Here is a 20491-nt window from a genome sequence, read left to right on the forward strand (position 1 = left end):
TTATATTTATTTGTATAATTATGGATATATATATATATATATATATATATATATATATATATCCATAATTATATAAATAAATTTATATTATAATTAAATTGAAAATATTTTATATATATATATATATATATATATAAAATATTTTCAATTTAATTATAATATAAATTTTCAAATTTCTAAATGCTAAACATTTTAAGAAAAATCAACGTATTTATCTGTGTTTAGATTAAGCAATTAAAAATAAACGTGTGTAAATCAATAAAGAATCGAATCAATCGTCATTATCTATTACAATAATTTCATAATAACACTCAAGTAGAATTGTATGAAAAACTCTCTCATTAACATTTAATCAACATCTAATAAACGCGATCGATAAATGAGAACGGTAAATATATACAGCAATTACATTAAGAAAATAAAATATTCATAAATGCGGCCTGATAGATTTTAACATCGTTTAATTTATGTAAAAGAATGTAAGTAATTAGAGGATAACGGAATTTTATGTGGGGGGGAGGAAGGGGGAGGGGAGAGGGAAAGCCGGGAGCGGACGGGGGAACGAAATCGGAAGGGAAAATGGCCTTCCCTTCTTCTGCATTCCGAGTGAATCGCGAATAATCACCGGGCATCGTACATTCGCATACAAACGTTCGTTCGTAACGTTTCTGCCCGGGACTTTTTATTACAGAACGGCGATTCAATAATAATAATAACGATGAAATTTACTTTGTGCGTACAACGTTGCATGCGCTTATTAGGATATATATATATATATATATATATATATATATATATATATATATATATATTATACCATCCGTTACGTAACCCGGTAATATTCCCCGTTATATAAACGTCCCGTTGCAATTACGTAATGCCCGTATACGGACGGGACGTATACTTGATGGCGGATCGTGATGCATGTAGCCGGGCTTACTCCACTCGCGTGAAAGCCGTAACGACGTTATTGCCTCCTTATTAAAAGGATTACGATTCACGTGCCGCGATGTGCCCGCGCACTTATCACTTTGCGGTACATTTACTTTAAAATTCCTCGCGCACCATTACGGTGCGTGAACGACAAGTGAAGTAACGGCGGAAGATGTAACAAGAACATTTTCAGAAGTAAAATTTCTTCCCCTCCCCTCTTTGTCTCGTAATTTAAATTTAAATATGTCCGGATATAAAAAAGAGAGAGAAAAAAAAACGGAGAAATCACGTGGAGGGATTGTTAAGTATCATTTCCTGTGAGATAATCGTCGAGGAAACACCCCCCTCGGGAATAGGAAGAAGAGGAGGAGAGATTACCGTACTAAATGCGCGGCGCGTTTATTTCTGATTATTTTCACCGCCGACGGGAGTCGGCGAGAGAGAGTGACGTTGCTTTTAACAAGGCGGGACTTTATCAGGAAAAGAGCCGGTGGAAAGAGAGAAACTTGGCCGCGATGAGTGGTGGTCACAGGAGGGTATAAGTAATTCTCCGAGAATGCTATTACGTCCTGCTGCGCCTTCGCTCGGGAGACGAGGGCTATTTCAACGCGTAATATGAGAGAGGGTGGATATGGGAGGTGGTAAATGTCAGCTATGTATGAAAGAGAGTGCCGCCATAGAGCGAACGTGGCGCGGACAGAGTCGGGTTATCCGCCCGCCTCGCCGTGGAGGGATGAGGACCGAGGGAGGTGGGGGAGGAGGTTATCCACGGCCGCGGCAGGAAACTCGGGGGACCGGCGATAAATTGTATGTCTTCTGAAAAAATCTCAGGTAACTTAAAATATCGTACGTTTTTTGTCCTAAACATATGAGAGAAAATGCCACCGCAGCCGGGGAATGCGATATCGCACGGATGACGTTGTTCCCCGTTGTTTCACGGTGTTAAAAATTAAAAAGGCCAAACAAGAACTCTATATAAAATATTCCCAGGCAATTTAATAAATCATAATATTTAATTTAATTTAACTCTCTGTCTAATTTAAATCTATCTAATTTAAATGCGCGAATATAACAAGAGAATACATATGGTCTTTATACATACGGTTCTAACAGAAATTTATTAAAATAAAATTGATAATATATTTTAATTAAATTTTATACATAATAATAATTTAATATATAATACAATATATATATATATATCTATATATACATGTAAACATTACTTTTAATAATATACTAGAAGTTAAACATTGTTAGATTCTCGTTAATTGGATGCATATATTGTAATTTTATTAAAATTTATTTTGATTGTATAAAATTAAAATGTTACCGTGCCGTATTTGTGCCGGTGCGGCATACAAATATTTATTTTATTATTTAAAAATGTGTTATAAAACAAATCTGAAAAACAAGAAAGAAAAAAATTGCGAAAGCACTTTGCTCTCTAAAGTGTGAAAAATACGCGGGATAGCAACTGCCGCCAATTTACCGACTTCAATTTTGACGCAACGCGGCGGATTTTTAGGACAAGTTAAAGTGAGAAACCTAGTTTTGTTAATGGCCGTAACTTTATTTTAGAGGACGAAGCCCGGACGGGCAAGCTTCGCTCACCAACAAGTGCCATTATCATCGCCTCTCGACTTCGTAACCATAGACTAATTTCGCTTAAAGAGCCTGCCGGACAGTTAACCGGTTTTTTTTTTTTTAGTCTCCGTCTCGACAAATTTCAATTTTACGTGCAAAGAAATTTCCGAAAGTTAAGCGCGGCGCTTAATTACGTTTCCCTCCTACGGCGGCCGTAAAGAGATACGCGGTATCAATTGTCAAAACTTTCACCGTACAGTACTATAATAATATATTAAAGAACGCGCCATATTCGACACACGTCGCCTTAAAGAACGGCGAGAAAATTTGAGAGAATTAAAATTTTTACCGACTACACGTGAATTATACAGTCATACAGTCATCGTATCTGGCCCGGACGAAAACTACTTTGATTGAGAAAATAAAACGGGACAATCGCGTTCGGGAAACGGAAGCGCGTCAGAAAGTCAGTCGAGTCGGAATCACTGTTAAAGCGGCTCGTCCGTTGGAACGGGCAGCGTGTCGAACCGATTAAAAATGTATGCCGAACGTGCGCTAAGCAGCGGATATTCGAGGAAAGGCCTCGGGGGATCAGCTCTGATGGCGCGAGAGACGGCGGCCGTTCCGATCTACGCCTATCAAACGGGCGAGGGGGGAGGGGGAGACGAGAATCGATGGAGGATCGAAGGGAGGCTCGCTTGCTGCTAGGCAAGCTCGAATATTGCAAGCAATGAGGAGAGAGGAGAGGAGGGCGGGGGGAGGGGGAAGAGGGTGGAAGAGAAAGGGAGGCAGAAAGAGAAGGGCGGAACGCCTGGTAAGCATCTCTGAAGGACCATTTCCTCGAAGCTTGCGTTCCTAATCGCATCGAAGTCATCTATATTATTACGAGGCTCCTGCGCATAACCCTCTGAGTGGGCTATACGTGGATGCAAAGGTCTCAAGCTACAACTGACTTGGGGGGAGGGGGGAGGGGGGGTTTCTCCCTCTTCGTTCCCTCACTCCGGCAACTATATCCTTCTCCGTCCTTATTACCCGCGGCAAAACTCTCCCTTCTCGCCTATATTTCCGTACTTCGATCCTCGTCGTCCTGCGACATCCCCAGGACGCGCGCGTGCTCCCGTGCGGCAGAGGGCCACGGAAATTGCCAGTTGTAGTTTCCGAAGTGGCGTCTCAATCGTCTCCCGTCGATTTTCAGCCGATAAACCTTAAAACCTTATTTCTCGAACGCAGATGTTTTAGCCTAGGTAGGTTATCTCGCCTCCTCCAACTGGATTCCCACGTGCGACTTTTAATATTTCACGCGATATCGAAATATTCAGTACGCGCAAAAGTGTAATATTACTCTAAACCACTTTACTTTTTCACGGAGATTTCCATGCAAATGTATTTAGAAAAAAAAAAAAAATACGCTTACTTGCCGACATGGCGGGGCTTATTTTCATGTTGACTAAATTAAGCTATGACACACACATCACACCACACCACACCACACCATACACACACACACACATACACACACACACACACACACACACACACACACACATACACCACATCAGACCACACCACACCACACCAGACCACACCACACCACACCACACCACACCACACTACACCACACCACACCACACCACACCACACCACACCACACCACATCACATCACATCACATCACACCACATCACATCACACACACACACACACACACACACACATCACACACGTTCGCAGCAAAAATAACGGAGATTAAAAGAGAGAAAGGGCGAACAGATTTTCCGCGTCAACGTCGGACAATAATCGATACGCTCGCTACCGGATAGTCGCACCTGTGTTTTTATTACATTGTAGTTCGCGCCGAGTTTAATTAGAGACTCCACGGGTGGTAACCAAGCAATCTATCTGTAATGTCCCGCGGCGTCAACTCTCGTTTTCTTCCCATCGGTCGACTAATTAAATAAATATAGGACGCAATGCACGCGTACGGTGTATCCTACGATCGATATCGAGTTCCACAGGCAGGCTCATCTGATGCGCGTGAAACCGCTGTTAACACAAATCAAAAACCTAACTCCCCCCCCCCCTCCCCGACGAGAAATGAGAGACGTGACACGTGAAGGAAAGGAAACGAGAAACGTGTTTAATTAGGAATGTTTGTTCTGTAATCAAGAAGAATGTAAGGAAAACAAACTGTTAAGTCTATTTCTTAATGTAGTAGCCGCGTGAAGAAAAAAAGTTATTTGAACAAATTCGTGTAAATTTGTGAATCCACGGAATTTTGTCCTCGTTTACATAGTCTTATTATATAATAGGCACTGATTTTTATAAAATTAAAATAATACTTTTTTTACACAGTACCCCTTTTAAAATTTATTGATTTACCTTAAGTCTAAAACGCATTAAAGAGAAAATATTAGAAATAGGAAAAATTAAATTTAAAAATATAATATAATTAAAACTTAAGTTGAATTTTGGAAATAAAAATTGAAAATAAAGATTAAACGCACAACGGACACAAGTAAATAGAAGATACAGCTATATTCTTATACTTACTTATGTTTATTGTGTGTTACGTTTAATCTTTATTCCTAATTTTTTAATTTATTTTAATAAGAAATTTTAATAATAAATTTAAAAATTATAAAATAAAATATAAAAATAAATTATTTATATATTTATTTTTAAAATAAATTTAAAAATAAATATTATGTAAATAATTTATTTAGGAAATAATGAAGAAATAAGAAAAATAATCAATTTTCAGATTTGATTTAGGAATACTGCGTTGAAAGTCTGTTAATATAACACATAATTTGCAATTGTTCTAAATTTATATATTTATAAATTCAATCAAGAAGAATAAAAAATTACAGAATATCTAAGATTCAATCCTACCGAACGATGTCATCTATTATCTTACTGTTTAAATAATTTATTTATTTATTATAAATTTAATATTTATTCTTGTTACTAATATTTCCTCCATTGTGCGGGGCCTACAGTATTACATTGAAAAAATATTATAACTAATATTATAGATGGAATACATTTTTTCTTATCTACGTACCAGTCATCTCTGTCTCAAATACGTTAATACCATAAACTCTCGGTCCTTAAAGCAATAAATTTTTAAGCACGTACCCTCCCCTTATTCTGCCTCATTGGCTTCTCGACTCGCGGGAGACTGTTATTATACTCAACTTTCGAGGCGCATCGTCACGATTCCGCCAGGGTAAATAAGAAGTCGGGAAAGACCGGGAAACGCGCGCGGAGGACCAAGGGAAAAAAGGCGGGATTAGACGAGGGGTCGCGCGAAGAAGTAAGGCGAGCGGAAAAACAAGGACAAGGAAAAAGTAAGGAAGGCAACGAGAGAGAAGGCGGAGGAGAGGGAAAAAAAAAAAGGAGAAGGAGGTCAGAGAGAGCGTTCCCGGGATGAATATTAAAATGTAAAGTTCCCAGCAAATTAATCGCGTTAACGTCAGGGCATTTTCTCGCGTCCGTTTTCTCTATCTCTCCTTTTCCCCATACATCTCTCTTCCTTCAGCTTCCTCCCTTGCTGACCATTCTATTTTTTCCTCCCCTCCCCCTTCTTCTCCCTCTCTCTCTCGTCTCTCGCGCCAACCAGTGCGGAGTCCAACTCTGCGCTCCGTTGCTCCTGAATATTCATTAATCCCGCTTTTCTCCGTCGTTCGTCGGAAATGCGCGTCTTGGGCGAGATATAAAAAAGAGAGTAAATCTCTTTCGCACCGGTCGTCACCTCCGTCGGCACCGTCGGCGTCTTCCAACGTCGCGGCGCCGCCGCCGCCGTCGCCGCCGCCGCCGCCGCCATCGCTGCCGGTGCGGAACGGACGTTCCCCGTGTGCACGATTGCCATAACGAAATTCCCGACGCGTTTCACCGTTGATATCACCGCGAGTACGAATGCCGGATATACGGCGGATACGTGTCGTCGTGAAATCGCATCCGGGGAGTCGCCGCGCGGAATTTACATGCTCATTAAAGAAATGAACTTTCCGGTTTACGGCCTGACTTACGGCAAGGCGAGACGAGACGAGCTAACCGCGAGCTTTTGAAAATCGCCGACAACGCGCGACGAGGAGACGAACGAGACGCGCGCGATTTCCTTATGGTGGAGCGCAACGCGGAGATGAAATTAAATGCGGGAGAAATAACAGAAGCGAAACGCGCATCTCTTTGACTTACACTTTGATTGGCGAGATCGAAGAAACGTCCGACACGAGCGGATTTCGGATAAACGATCTGAATTTTTTTTCTCTTTTCCGCTTTTTTAAATTTCTCGAGCTCAGGCACGCGCGAGAGTGTGACTTCTCCTTCGTGAGACGTTTCTCTCGAATTTCTCTTGTAATTTCTTCTCGCCGCTGTAATTTCTTCTTCGGTCGAGATACATAAGATCTTTTTGCGAGTCTCTCTCTCTCTCTCTCTCTCTCTCGAAGGACCGTCTACTATGATGTACACACTCGATATACGTTGGTAAGAGCACCCCGACGCCGCAAGTCCGCCACGAGCGAGTCCCCGTCGCGGTCCCTTCGTCGCGACCGATTTACCGCAAATGGTTGGCCGCCAACCCCATTCCGGCCTCTTCAACCGCCAACTGTTCCAACGAGACATAATATTATCGCTGTGTTAAGTGCATCTACAGAAGTGTTTGACCGCGCGCGGACTTCCACCTTGGGCCTCCCCGCGCGCGCGCGCGCGCGCGTGTGTGTGTGTGTATGGTGTGTGTGTGTGTGTGTGTGTGTGTGTGTGTGTGTGTGTGTATGTTGACATAGAGCACACGTAAAAACATGGGAAACTTTACACGAACACGAAACAAACTTCTCTCGTCGCGTCCCTCCATAATCGTTTTAAATCCTTTTGAAACAATCGCGAATTAAATTTTTAATTTGCGACAAGAAAGAATATTTTATTGCAGCAAGCCGAACGAGAGGGGTATAAAAAAAAAAAAAAAAAAAAAAAAAAAAAAAAAAAAAAAAGTATCGAGCTCTCCGCAATGTCGTTTATAAAAATTACGGAGTTATCGATTTTAAAATGTTTTATTTTATTTAAAACTTGCAGTTAACCCTCTCGGCGGTGTAAATTATATTAGCGTCTTACGTCTTTCTTGAGCGGAGATCGATTTCAAATTAATTGGAATTTACATTTAATATTCCGCGTATACACGCGTGTGTTTATATGAATTTGGATTACGGTGACTAGACGGCGCGAAGAGCGATATAGTGTCACATTTATGAAATCAGGTTTGAAATTTATTCAGCGAGATAAAGAGAAGTTCATTATGGGCGAGGCTTCGTTACTGTCCTCCCCAATTATAGCAGCCTTTGTCATCAAGTTTGTTAAAAGCCTGATCACGCGTGCATGTCGCTGACGCGACGACAATGCGACGAATGGGGAAACGGAGTTAATACGATACACGTTACTTATCGCAATTTACGTCGATCGCTTAGAAATTTGAGAAGTAGCGCACAATTAGAAACGTGGTATAAAAATATACCGTATTTGTTTAATCATGCGACAGCGACGTCGTCTGAAATGAAATCCTGCAAAAGAAATAGTCGAAGATAGATTCCCAGAAAAGGAAATTATCAAAAAACAAAGTCATTTTGAAGTCATTTTCTTGTCAAATTGTAATAATCGCTATTTCCGCATTTCCTTTTTAAATATCGCAAGTTTTAAATATGTTTACAATTCTCTATGTAGAGGACAGAGAGAGATAAGATGACAAATTACTAATTTTTTTTTAAGCTAATAATCGATAAAAAGTCGCTAAATCAGAGATTTTTAACGATGATAAATAATCTATTGTAATTCGAGTTATTGTAATTTGTCAACAACAATAGATAATGTAATTTTGCGATATTTTTTCTGAAAAATTATTAGAGATTTGAATCAAGATTTTTTTAATATCGAATCGAATCGAATTAAATTTTATTTTTTTATTTGCATTCAAATCGAATCAATAAAATTTTACCCGAATCGAATTGAATCGAATCGAATGAAATCGAGTCGAATCGTTGAAACGTAACTTTTAATTAATGATATTATTATTATTAGGTAAGTTTTAACAGATAATAAAGAAGATTTCTATGTAAAAGAAATAATATTGATTACATGATATAAAGAATTCTATTATCGTTTTAAATGTTACATTATACGTATTTGGACTTCTTAGATTCAAAATTTTTGGATTCGAATAGTTCGCATATCTTTAGAAATTAGTAAATATATTTTCGCTTTCTCTATAAAACTATTATGTATCTAAAAATGCATATAATAACGTATTATTTTTCATTTTTATATCGCAACATGTTTTCAAATGAATGAATAAATATAGTAACTATAGGTTAATAAATGTCATGTCAAAAATTACATAATCGTTAATAATTATTTTAATTTTTACTTTATTTTAAGTTATGAAATTATGAATAATTGTTCTTTTTCCTTCTCGTCTAGATTTTATTTTCTTAAAGTTACATTATTATATGCACGTAACTGCAGTATATAGAATTCTATTATCACGCTTTTATCATTAACTATATATCTTCTATTTCATCTCCTGTTATATCCGTGCGTGTTACATCCACGGCATGTTAATGTAGTATTAATTTTTTTTCTAATAATTATATCAGACGTCATTTCAAAAAGTTCATCAGCCAAAGGAGTAATACGAACAGGTACAGTGATGTAAAGAGGAAGGGGAGAGGGACAGAGAGAGAGAGAGAGAGAGAGAGAGAGAGAGAGAGAGAGAGAGAGAGAGAGAGGAGCGCGAGTACAGGATTGACGTTACTTCATTCCCATTATAATGGTTCGCGTTACAGAGAAATAGCATTAAAAGCGCTGTCCAAAGCACGCCGGAGCAGCGTTGCACATCGAACACAGGTAGGCGGCAGGCGCGGCAAAAAAGTGATTATGTACTCGTGGTCGCGCGTACCCGCTATCGCATCCCCTTCGGAATTCACCCTACATACACAATTCTCTCCGCAGGAACATCGGCACGTATGCAAATCGGTGCGTTTAAATCGGATTCGCACCGCGCGTATTTTCCGCTCGAGAGAGATAGAGAGAGAGAGAGAGAGAGAGAGAGAGAGAGAGAGAGAGGAAACGACCGGTTAGGAAACGAGATAGGCAAAGGGTAAGCAAATGAGGGGATTCCGCGGGTAACTCGATACACCGCCGTCGTCATATTTTTACGGCCGCTGAAACGAAACACTTAAAACGCGGCGGCGGCGGCGGCGGCGGCGGCGGCGGCGCGTTATTACATTTACGCGATAGATCACACTAATTGCGGTGTACAACGAGAACGAGCGGTTGCTCGTAACTTACGCAGTCTGGTTACGAGTTTACGAGAGCCATGAGAGCTCGAATCGCGGCGCCGCGCCGAATACGTCGCGCTAATCAGCGAAAATTACGAGGAATTTAGTTTTTTTTTTTTTTTTTCCCGGAAAATGTGCTCCTTCCGATTCTCATTTTCCGCCCGGATTGATTTATAAATAACCGTAAACCGTTACGGCCGGCAAATTGCGCGATGGAATTTCATCTACTACTGTTGTCGTACGCGTTCCCGAAAAAGGCCGCCGCCCCCGTGACCTCTCTTCCCCATTTTCATCCCCCTGCGGACGCGGATATTTTGGCCGATCGACATTTGCAAGCTTCCGCGAAGAGGAAATTTGGCACCGATGGATAATAAAATGGTACATATAGCGTAGGATACAAAATGTCTATCCGTACAAATAGCTAGAATGGCTCGCGTTAGCATTGTTGGACGTTGAAGCATGTGGCGGATCGAAGGGAGAAAAAGGCAGAAATGTCGCGAGTTTACGTATATATCTTCAGGAAACGCTTGAAATATCTGAGACGTGCATTTCAGTAAACTGGTTGTAAATGGCAAAACGTTGCTGCAAAATAGAATACATTATTGCAGCGGTAGACTACACGCGTTTTTTTTTTTTTTGCACTATATAACGCGGTATTCGAAGCAAGACTTGGTTGCGAGCAAGGATAATGTTTATCGAACGAAAACTACGCGGACGATTTTTGTGTTATTTAATGTGTAGAAATCAATGAGGGAGCCGCTCAATAGAATTACACCGTTCCGTAATATGCATTGAATGAGCCGCGTTTATATGGTAGAAAGCCATAACGGGATGTATTATGAAAGTTTCGTTATGCTCATGGACACACACACACACACACACACACACACACACGCGCGCGCGTCCCGATGTATAACATGGTCAGGTACGTGTGACGTATTAAAATCAACTCCCACAGTGATTCAAGAGGATTATTTGGGTCTCCAAGTTCAATTTGTCAAAATTCAGGAATTTATTCGAGAAAAAAATAATGCAAATTTTGCGATTTTCTATATATAACCTACATATTATCTTGTTTGTTTAATCGATCTTTTCAATTATGATGAAATAAGATGAAATCGATTTTTTTCATCATTTCATCAGATTGGATATTTCCTTCTTTGTCATTATCGTTAGTCTTGATTGGATCTTTCTTTCCGTAGTTAGTATTTGACTTTCTCGCCTTTTACAACTTTTGATAGATTTCCCATCAAAATTTCTACTGTATCCCTGTATTGTAAAAGATCAAAAAAGAGATTTTATTTGTATAAGTTCTCGAAAAGCTGTAAAGAATATACCCCAAGGTAGGGAATCATGTATGAAACAAGAGAATATGATTTGCGATCCATTATTCGAGAACCGCTGCTAGTAAGATTATAACATGCGTGTAATGTAGGAATCATCTCGATCCGCGCGCGCGCGCTCTTATGCATAAAATTAACAACTTACAAGGGGATTTCGCCGGCTGAGTATACAATTGCGAGGCATCCACCAGCTTTATGATGAACCAATTGAAGCCGCACGATTGTATGCGTGATAATATACAGTAAGCGGTCGGGATTTGCGTACAGGCGGGATGAATAACAAGAGGCACTTTGCGAGATGCGGAACTCAAGCTGCGAACTTCCGAAACGAAAATTCCAGACAGACAGTTAAAATCAAATCGTCTGGATATGAAGATTTCTGAGCTGAGCGCATTGGATTCCTACGAGATCCAATTAATCCAATTCTTTGATTCATTTAAAAGAAATTTCAATTATAGATCCGGTGTTTCATTAATACGACCAGACCAGCAAATTCCCCTTTTTTCGCGTTTGACAATTGATTACTAGGAGCATTAAAGCTTCAGCCTTTTCAAAAATGCCTGACACAGACATGTGTATTGATTCGTTCCTATTTCTGCGGTATTACAGGCCACTAGAATATAATTGATCGAGTAGACATCACGGCGAAGTGACGCGCTCCGACGTAGGGACGGCCGGTCCAGAAGTGAGCTTTGCAATAATTAACCAGTCGTTGTAATCCGTCGTTAATTACGCACGCGGATTCAGAGGAAAATAACACGCGTCACGTGACAGCGGGAACAATAATTATTCTGTGTTCCATCATGCAAGCATGCAGCCGCGTGCACGCACACACGCACACACACACGCACACACACACACACACACACACACACACACACACACACACACCACACACGCGCACCCACACACACACACAGAGCGCAATACGTGAGCGATTAATTATCCTGCAGCCAGTCGTCTTACGATCCCCATACCTGTATTCACACCGTCCGACCATTAGCCTATCTCTATCTGTGACAATGTGCAACGATGTCGTCCGAGAGCGGAGATAACAGCCTTCGAGACGTATGTGATATACGCTCATGTGCGGGTACGCCCGTGATTAAATTTAATAAATTTAATAAGATATGTAACAATTGCAAAGAGAATACAATATCACTCAAGGCTATTGTACCATTACACCTATTTTTATTTACAATTAAAAAAAAAAAATGATAGATTATTTTACATCGCACTTAAAAGTGACACGAAAAATTTTGCGGTCAACTGGATAAAAAATTATTTAAAATTATAAAATTGAAAAATAAAACATATAATTATTTAATATAAAATAGAAGTGTGAAGCTTTAAAAATGCAATTAAGAAATAATGAAAAACGAAAATTTGAATTTTTTTATATTATAGTGTTTTATTATAGTGTATTAAGTATTCATGATGATTTATATAGTTTCATTGCGAGATTAATTGCTTTGTAAATAAAAATTAAATTTTTATTAAAAATATAAGCAAAATGAGTGGCAATATAAATAAAATTAGGTTTTAATTTACAGAATACTTAATCTGTATCACATTGAAACTTTACATAAAGAATCTAGAATACTTAAAGTACTTATATAAAAAAATTGAGATTATCATTATTTCTTAATATTTCCATTAGTGCATACTTCTTTTTATTTATTTAAATAATTTTTAACTCTTATTTTAAATCGCCATTAAACTTTTTTGTATTATTATTATTATTAAATGCGATTTAGAATAATCTAAGTTTTTTATAACTTTTCATTGTAAAAATTATAAAAGTAGATGCAATATATCTTTAAATTTTAAGAGTGGAAAATTCATATTGCAATTTTCAACATTTCAAGAGATGCAGTCTTTTTATTCGTATTCTTTTCATGCAAACAAATTTTCTTATGCTTCAACAGCATCTTTTTAAGTCCGTCATTTGCGACTCAAAATGCAGCATTTCGCGCGAATTAAATAGATTTACGTATTTCCTGAAAAATGCTGACGCAATTCTTGAGCATTTTGAAGATAATAGAACAGAGATAATATAAAAGTAAATGTTAGTGTATATATATATATATATATATATATATATTTTGTACACGTATATATATATATATATATATATATTTGTTATATATTTTCTATATATAAATTTATTGTTTGTAACATGACATTTTATAAGCGATTAATTGTTAGATAACTATAAAATTCTCTCGAATAACATTAGTCACTATAAAGGCCAATAAAAATATTCCCTGACGTACTCTCTCTCTCTCTCTCTAACAAATAATGAAACACTTCGAGTACAAGCGTATTTTCAATAAAACTGCAATCACGCAAGGAATAGCTGTTCTTTTACGACAGTGAACGGATATTTGAACGCAACATTGAACATTGTATCCAACTTTCAACCGCCTATTTCCGTAGCCACGACACTTTCGCGAAAGGGCGAAAGAATCGCACGTTAATTCAATACCGCGGGGAGGGAAGGGGAGGGAAGGGGAGGGAGGAATGTTATTCGGCCGAACTTCTGGCGAACTACAAGCTTCTTTCCCAGCTCTGTATACGAACTGTACGCGAACTCTTTCGCGTGCTCCTCTCTCTCTCTCTCTCTCTCTCTCTCTCTCTCTCTCTCTCTCTCTCTCTCTCTCTCTTCGGATCGATAACAATCTCTCTTCAGAATCGGCATAACGGAGGAGGGAAAGCAAGCGAAGATTGCCATCTTCGAGATTTAGTGGATCCTCGGCGCGACGATAGCGTTCGGAGAACGCAACGCAAGGAACTTTCAAAACGAACGAACGGCGAACTTGGAAATTTTCTATCTCCGTGCGTCCGACGTTTACAGTCTACCCTCGAGGGGGGAGAAGGAGGGGGGGGGGGCGTGCGAGCGGGGCTACGCCGGCAATAAAGTTTTAATCGACGATGATAATTTATGAGCGCGCCGGAACGCGCGCGGCGCGCGTGCTCGCGCGAAAAGAAGATCGAAAGGCGAAAGACGGTCGGTTGGACGCTCGGCTCGAACTCTGTGTCGTCCCCGGAATTTCACAGTTGCCGATAATTCACAGTTAGAGTTCGTTAACGAGAAGTCGTCCATTAACCGCGAGAATGCTTTTAATGTAAAGTGAACGAAGTCGTAAAGCTTCAGGTGCGGGCGCGCGCACCCTCTCCCCCCCGCCTCCTCATACGTAGATCAAACCTCCTTCTTCCCCTCTCCCCTACGGCCACGTCGCAACTTCTCGTTTCGCTCCCTTTACGATCCTACGTTTTCCGCGTGAACGCGAGTGGTGGTATCGTGGAATGACCGCACCACCGCTTGGAAAATCACCTTTAACCGCCATAATAAATGTCCCCGTATTCGTAGAGCTTTTCCACGGCGCACGGCCGTCTTTAAACGAAACCTCGGTCGTTTCATTTTAATCGACTCCGCCGTACGGGCGGGTTAAACCAGAGCGAATTTTTCAAATTGCGAAATTCGAAATTCCTTCGCGTATATATTCCACGGCACAGAATGGCTAAGGCGAAACTTTCGATCGTCCCGAACGCGACGTAATTTTTTTTTATCGCGAGCATAAAATAGCGCATTCGGAGCTCTTAGCATAATTTTTATATTCTATCGACAAGACCTCTTCTTTATTCTTATTTTTTTTTTTTTTTTTCCTTTTACAATTTCGCATAAAGCTTTGATATAGCCGTCAATAGTATATTTTTTTCAGAAGTAAATTTAATACGAATGTGCGTAATACACATTCTGCTTGTTTGTTAAGTTTAATAGCTTTCATCTGCTGAAAATTCAATACCGATTCTGATTATCGTTCCGAAACGGATGCGTTTTTCACATAAACGTCACGGAATATTCTGCCGTAAAATCTCGCGATAGAGACATTTTTAGCTCGTCCGCGTTTCCGTCCTCCGTTTGAACAATTTAATCGCAGTATCCAAGAGGAGCACGTTGACCCACATCGAGCGGCGCGGAGCTGAGTGCTGAATACTCCAGTTTATGGTGTTCACGCAGTAATTCGTTTAACGCAGATCAAAGTTCTGCGGCGAGTAAGTTAGCCGGCGTTAATAAATAGTTTAGCACCGAAACTGCGAGTGGGCGGCAGTAAATTGGGAAAGTCAGAGAGAGAGAGAGAGAGAGAGAGAGAGAAAGAGAAAGAGAGAGAGAGAGAGAGGGAGAGAGACAGAAAGAGAGAAAACGGACGAAATAATAGCTACCGATAACTTTCGCGCCACTCCTATTGTTCGATAATGCTCGCATATATTTTCAGACAGCTTTTCCCGAGACGCGGGAAGAAAAAAAATCAAAACTTATCGTTCCTGCGATATGCAATATGATCCGTGGCACGCATTAATTTTAAATAAAAATTTAAAATTAATTTGACAAAATTAGAGATTTAAATTTCAAACTTTTTGGGAAAATCTATATTTAATATTATATAATTATGTTATATATTTATTTCTTATATTTTAATGTAATCTTACAAATTTCACTCTTAAAACTAACTGTTATTCCGGTACATCTCCCTAGCATAATTCTGTTTACGGTTCTCCGTAAAATTTTTTTGTATCTCCGCTAAAGCTTAACACCGCGCGGTCATACGGTCATACAAATATCGTAGGATCATTTCGGGCCAGAAGGCCTTAAGCAAATTTGCCAGTTAATGGATATGAAACTTTACTTTCGACCCTCGCCTACACCATAAAACGCTCGATTAACATAACGATTATTATAACGAACTCTCGATACGCTCGTCGTCCTATCGCCGTACTTCGTACTTCGTTACGCGCGCCTTCGGCGTGCTATCGCATCGAGTATTGTGTTGCAATTACCAACCCCGAGTAACCTGGCCTTCGGGAAAAAGCTACTGAACGATAATTTTGACGAAAATATCGTAATGCAATTCCGTTTCACGTATATCTCCGCCGACGTGAGTATTCGGTTACAATTAGAAATGAGAGCAACCCTAAAGGAGGGATTCGTTAATCCGTTACGATAACAGAATTATGACTGCTCATAAAAAGTGTTTTTTCTTAAAATAGATTGTCGTATCTAAATAAAAGAAAATGAATATTTCAGCTTCTGAATGAATATTCCCGTTTATTCAAAGATCGGATAACAAGTGGACATTAGATGCAAAAACTCTAAGAACAATTATGACCAAAAAATAATTTATTAGAAAATAGAAATAGAAAGATAATAAAAAGAAAGACGTGAAATCAAATAGTATAGCTTCCAAAAAAATGCGACATAATTATGAAAGAATACGAGATGAAAGAAATACAAAAGAGGAATAACAATAAGATAATAATAAAATAGTAGATAAAAAGTTAATATTGGTCATATAGAGGGCAACGTTCTGATTGCATATGTCTGAACAAGACCGATAATATTGAATCCCGTTGTAACACGAGCGTCATAAACCGCCTACTGAGCGACATTTAAAATAAATTTCAATTTCCACTATTAGATCGGCGGTTCCAATCGGAACATACATCCCCGTATATATACATCTCGCCCGTTTCGCGCAACATTGATTTTTTCCTCTCTCTACCTCTCTTTACCATTTCTCTAAATATTCTTCCCTCGAGCGAGCGCGGTCCGTAACCTCCGGCCGCCGCAAAGGGGGCGCGTTGTAAGTTGCAAGAATGCACGTGGATGCGTCGGGAAAACGACCAAGAATTATACGCGGACATGCATAAATGCAGCGACATGTGCACGGATACATTCCGGCTAAAACACGCTCTGTAATGAAATTCATCGAAAGAAGAAACGCGGGTAAAGCGAGACGTGAAAGAAGAAAAAGAGAAAGAGACAGAGAGAGAGAGAGAGAGAGAGAGAGAGAGAGAGAGGGGAAAGAGAAGGAAAGAAAGGAAAGGCGAGACGAAAAAGAGGCGAGAGCATTAATTTGAATCCCGAGTGAATTGAGTTCGGCCGCACTCGAGAGTCATCCTTGGTTCTGTCGAGTAACATCGACGTCAAGACGGTATCCTGCCCGATCGAATACTTTTATGACATCATAAATCAATCGTGTCCGTCTGAGACATGACAGAGCGATCTGATGCGACGACTCTCTCTGTTGGTTCCAAGTTGCTGCAACTTTCCAGGGGATCGGTAAACCGTAACCCTCAAGCGAGATGCTCGAGATCGCTCGAATCTCCCCGAATTTTCGACCGTCCGTCCACCGTTATCCACGGAATCCCATTATTTTATTGCACGCCTTTCTTTTATAAACTCGGTAAACTTGCAACGATATATATTGGACGGTAACGTTCAATGAGATGATTGACAGCCATTCCCGCGAAGGGGAAATTCGATATTAAAGCGCCGCACGCGAGCGCCAGCTAAAACTCTTCGTATTTCGCCAAGTAGAAGCCAACGTAATCTCTCGATATTGTGATACACGTATTTGTATGTTCTATTTCCTCGGTGATCGTGCCTGATTACCAACCCGGCCTCCCCCACCCGCCCTCCCCCTCCTTTCCCGCACGCGACCTATCGATCCGCGAGCGCGTAAGCCGACCTGGTCTACGTGAATTCATCATTAATCCTTGCAGTTCAATTATTCTCGTCATAAGCGCGCTCGTCTCTGATCGCTTCGCTTCAATTACCTCTAATTCCGATATATTCCACGTCATCCCGCTCGACGTCGGCCGGGAGGTCGCGAAGCGCGAGTTCTCCCCGGCGTCTCTTTTGTATTCGACTCCATAGCCGTGACCGTAAATTTCTCTCAATAAATAATATTGCAGCGCGAGTGTACGTAATTTTAAAGGATTGCAATGCAGTAGAAATTGCCACAATATTTGTCAATCGCCGATATTTTTTTCCACGCTTTCTCGCAAAATTGAGTTTCGCGCGAGTTTCTTGACGCGAGACGCGCGCGAAGATATATGCACGACATGTGTAAGATATGTATATACGTTACATTCAAGCGAGTTAGAGTTCATCCAGGTAGAGCAGACTAGATTTATGTCGGACAAGTAGCCTACAGTGTTTGTACAGCGCCGCGCTTTATCTCTGTGGAGAGAAAGAGAGAGAGAGAGAGATATTCAAAAATTAAAATACAAAGTTATAGATTTTCCGCATCTTATCGCGTGAATTTAATCGTTAGCTATCTGTCTAGTCTTGGATTGCATAATTATAATAGATTGAATTTGGATAATCCGTTTTGGCCACATGTTTTTAAAACTGTCCTACGGCACCTCCGTCGCGGACGCGGCATCGCCGTCCGCCTGTTTCCCCGCGACCACCGATGACGGCGAAGGGCAAAACTACTTCAAAGACACGAGTGTGACACACGATGTCGCAAATTAAAGCGGAACGACGGCCAAGAGACCTTGGCGTGTCCTTTTCCTTGCTTCCTTGTTCCGAGAAACCGATAGAACCCTCCTTCCTCCCCCGTGCCCTCTCGCTCCGCAGCCCGCTGGGATTTTCCGGAGACGCGTCAGTGGTAAAGGTCAGACTTGCGTCAGACTAGGGGGAATACCGCGACTAAGTTGATCCGTGATTCACGGAAGATCGATGAACGTCTTGGTCCTCGGAGACCAACGCTCTTTTCGCAAAAACAGCTCAGTGTAAAAGCTCGAGTTAATATCAGTATTGCATTTCGTCCGAAAGAAATTGCAACTCTTGCACTATTTCTCGTCGCTATCTTATGAAGGGTTATCGCATGCTACGCGTACATATCCTCGCAATGAATACCATTAATACAATTAAGATGAGTTTCAATTGGAATATTTAATTTAAGTTACAGACCAATTTTAAAAATTGACTGAACTCGCGTCGAGAAACGGCGTCGCTGGCGTGCATACTGCAAAGTACATCCCGCAATCGCAAAGATGACTGGTCGAGGTTTTCTTACGGATCTCGTTTCTCTTTTAGCTTTAAAAGGGGAAAACCAAGACGAGGGAAGACCAGTCTCGAGGCGATGCGAGTACAAGTGTCGGAACGCCATAGCAACAGTGCCGGACGGGGCTCAACTGATTACTTACACGACAGTGGGCGAGACTGCTTCAAAGACGACGAGTGCACACTGTGTCTCAAATTAAAGAGGGACGATCGTAACCTCCCTCCTTCCCCCTCCCTCTCTCTCTCTCTCTCTCTCCTCTCTCCCTCGTTCCTTGCTGCATCCGCGAAGCAGCCCTCGAGGATACCGCAAGCCTTTGGCCTTCTGCCGGTCCGCTCTAGCCTTGCCTTCAAATGTAAGTTGCGGACTTTACCGTGACGTAAGTTTTAAGTGACGTACCTTTGACTACCATCTACCTCGGCTAAGCTTGTGAGTACAGAGTCTGAGCCAGAGAGACAGAGAGAGAGAGAAAGAAAGAGAGAGAGAGAGAGAGAGAGGGGGGGGAGGAGAGGGGGGTAAAGGGATCTAGGTACCTAGAAGATGCCACAAATTAATACCACGATACACCGGCGGATAGGGTTCCCTCGATAGCGACCGCAGCTTTCTTGGTCTTTCCGAATAAATTGTTTACCTGAATCCCGAACGCAAAGAACGATATGCCATCTAGAGGTTCTTTCATAAAGATGACGAAATGCCCCAGAGATTATACCAACGAAGACACAGAAAGAGAAAAATATATAGGGGATTATTGGTATTCATATTACAGTTTCGATCACCTTATTATTAACATAGATGAAGATTTTTTTTACCGATAACAATATTAATATAGTAATCTAAAGCAAAATTTTAGATTTGCTCGAATGGAATTTTATTGGATTTCTATAACGATGATGTTTCCATTTTTATTTTAATATCTTACAGAAAATGTTACCTCTCTTGTTAAATTCCAACGTATCGAAATGTTATTTCGGTTACGAATATCTGAGAGCTTTGGCTGATTACTTATTCATTTTTAAATCATTGTAATATTGATATTTCGGTGCATGATTTAATCGGAGGCATAACATCGTTATAGCGGAACGTGTCAAAATTTTTACCGCAGCCACTAATTACACGTTTGTGCGAGATTATTGTATCGACCGTTTAGATCTTCTATGATATGCATGCCATGCGAAGCAAAAGCGTTTTACAAAGTAGCGTAACGATCATGATTATCGTACGGTCACGAAATGCTATTAAAAGTATAATACGTGCTGATTTGCTAACAGATAAATGATATGATTTAATAAAATTCAATATCTGTTATTAAAGCATAAGGAATTATTAAAATATAAAAAAACCCGTACTCCCTACAGTTAAACTCTAGTATAACAAATTAAAATATATGATGAAATATATTATTGAAATGTATATAAAAAGAACCAGTTTGTAATTAATACAGACCT

At 40.2% G+C, this 20491-nt stretch overlaps 1 protein-coding gene and 1 long non-coding RNA gene across 6 annotated transcripts in view; one reads left to right on the forward strand and one right to left on the reverse strand.

Annotated features, from left to right (window-relative positions):
- Positions 1 to 20491, reverse strand: part of LOC148935403 (uncharacterized) — a 162810-nt gene that overhangs the window by 128834 nt on the left and 13485 nt on the right. The gene's annotated exons all lie outside the window — the stretch shown is intronic.
- LOC148935404 (uncharacterized) lies at positions 121 to 19875 on the forward strand. Its single transcript, XR_016140363.1, has 2 exons — positions 121 to 1764; positions 19082 to 19875. It is a non-coding gene; the product is annotated as an uncharacterized LOC148935404 (long non-coding RNA).

Source organism: Pogonomyrmex barbatus, unplaced genomic scaffold (genome assembly GCF_055798465.1).
Source record: "Pogonomyrmex barbatus isolate J1 unplaced genomic scaffold, ASM5579846v1 scaffold5, whole genome shotgun sequence".
NCBI classification, from domain to species: domain Eukaryota; kingdom Metazoa; phylum Arthropoda; class Insecta; order Hymenoptera; family Formicidae; genus Pogonomyrmex; species Pogonomyrmex barbatus.